Consider the following 2,417-nt stretch of genomic DNA (forward strand, 5'->3'; position numbering starts at 1 on the left):
TGTAGGGCACCCAGTTTGCATCTGGAGAGTTGAACTGGTTGTTGGTGTGGAAAAATCCCATACATTTGGTGTCAGAAGTATTGTGAGTAAAAATAACTCATGGGGGTATTCTAGACCAAGGGCCTGGGGAACATGCAGAATATACGTGGGGAAACAGAAGCCCAGTTTGGCTGGGCCCTGGAGGAGATACAGCTGGACAGCCAGGTTGAATCAGATTCTAGAGCTTTATGGGCAATAAATATCTATTGATGTGTTGCCCCAACTTAGATCATTCTTGCACTGCTGTCAGAATATTCTCCAGATCCACGCATCATCTGTACTCTTCTTTACTTCATATTATTATTTAATCAATTCACTGTTTTATGCTTAAATTTAATGAACACTCTGTATCAGAGGTCAGCAAATGGACCTACAGACCAAATCTAGCTTACCATCCGTTTTTGTATGGCCCACCGGCCAAGACTAGTTTTTACATTTTAAAATGGATGGGAAAAATCAAAAGAATAATAATATTTCATGACATGAAAATTATATGAAATCCAAATTTTAGTGTCCATTAATAAAGTCTTATGGGATACAGCCTTACTCATTCATTTACACATGGTCTATGGCTACAGTTATGCTATAATGGAAGAGTTGAATAGCTGCGACATGCTTCGCCCGCCTAGCCTGAAATATTTACGATCTTGCCCTTTACAGCAAAGTGTGCCAACCTCTGACATAAAGTAAATGTATTAACATATGCATTTGGAAATCATGCCTTCATAAAAGAAGAACAAGGGGGACAAATAATTTAAAAATAAAAGTAACACCAGGGGTACACATTCAAGTAACACCTTGGGAAAGCACTGATTTGTTGAGCACCTGCTTTGTGGTGGGCACTTTTCGCCAAGCACCTTTATATGGAATGATAATGATAGCAGCTACAATGTAGCTCATGCTTTCACGTGAGCAAGGATAAGTTGTTTATATACATTATCTCATTTCATCCTCAAAACACTTGATTAGAAATGCTGCTATTCTCCTTTTGGAGATGAGAAAACACAGGCTCAGAGAGGTGAAGCAACTTGCCCAGGGTCACGTCAGTAGTAAGTGACACATCCAGGATTTCATCTCAGGTCTTGGGAGTTCAAGCCTATTGCAGGTTAAACATTAAAGCACCATAATCTCTCTTACTGTGAGACCTGGGATGCCAGGCTGAAAAGTTCACCCATAAGTCTGTAACCAGGAGGGGTCATTGAAAGTTTTTGCACAGGGAGAGTAACATGCTCAGAGCCCTGCTGTGCTAGCATCAGTCTAGGCACGCTGAGCAGGAAGGACTGGACCAGGTAACCTGGGGACAGAGAGATCAATCTATAGGCTCTCATAGTAGATTAGTGAGACTGTGGTGATGGAAAAATCCCAAGGGATTAGTGGCAAAAGAGAGGTGTGAGGTGGAGGAGAGGGAAGGGCCAGAGTTCCCAAGGTTCTGAATCTCAGTGGTTGGGGGGTGACGAGCAGGCGGGGACAGAGGAACTAAATGTGGACATGGTAGGCTGAGTGGCCTCAGAGGTATCCAGATGGAGAGGTGCAGCGGACAGGATGAAATGTGGGAATGGAATTTGAGAGAATAGTCTGCTTTGGGGTATCCTCTACCTAGAAGGGATGGTTAAAATCATGGACGCCAATGAGCTTTTCAAGGGGAAGAGTGTACAGAGAAACAAAGGGCACTGGGGGATGTCTATGTTCAGAGAGAGGATGGAGGAAAAGGAGTGACATAAAGAGAGCAGATGGGAGGAGGGGGTACTAGTGGGGAGCCAGACCAAGACGGGTAACAACTATGAGTAAGAGGACTTTTAAGAAGGCTGAAGATCTGTGTGCTTTGGTGGCCAGAGAAAATAGGAGAAACAAGGTAGAGAGAAAATGGTGAAAGACTCGAAGACCCAAGAGAAGGAAGTGTGCCGGTAAAAAGAGCGGGAAGAGAGATTAGCCCTTGCAAGGAAGTGACACCTGTCTTGGTCAGTGTGATGGTTTAAAAATATATCCACAAATATACCTTCTTTTAAAAAGTGGAGCTTAGGGGCCGGCCCCGTGGCCAAGTGGTGAAGTTCACGCTCTCCACTTTGGCAGCCCAGGGTTTTGCTGATTTGGATCCCGGGCACGGACATGGCACTGCTCATCAGGCCATGCTAAGGCAGCGTCCCACATAGCACAGCCAGAAGGACGTACAACTAGAATATACAACTATGTACTGGGAGACTTTGGGGAGAAGAAGAAGAAGAAGAAGAAGAAGAAGAAGAAAAAAATTGGCAACAGATGTCAGCTCAGGTGCAAGTCTTAAAAAAAAAAAAAGTGGAGCTTAATCCCCTAAACCTTCAGTGTGGGTTGGACTTGGTGACTCATTTCTAGCAAATAAAATAATACAAAATGGGGCCAGC

Source organism: Equus caballus, chromosome 3 (genome assembly GCF_041296265.1).
Source record: "Equus caballus isolate H_3958 breed thoroughbred chromosome 3, TB-T2T, whole genome shotgun sequence".
Classification (NCBI taxonomy): Eukaryota; Metazoa; Chordata; class Mammalia; order Perissodactyla; family Equidae; genus Equus; species Equus caballus.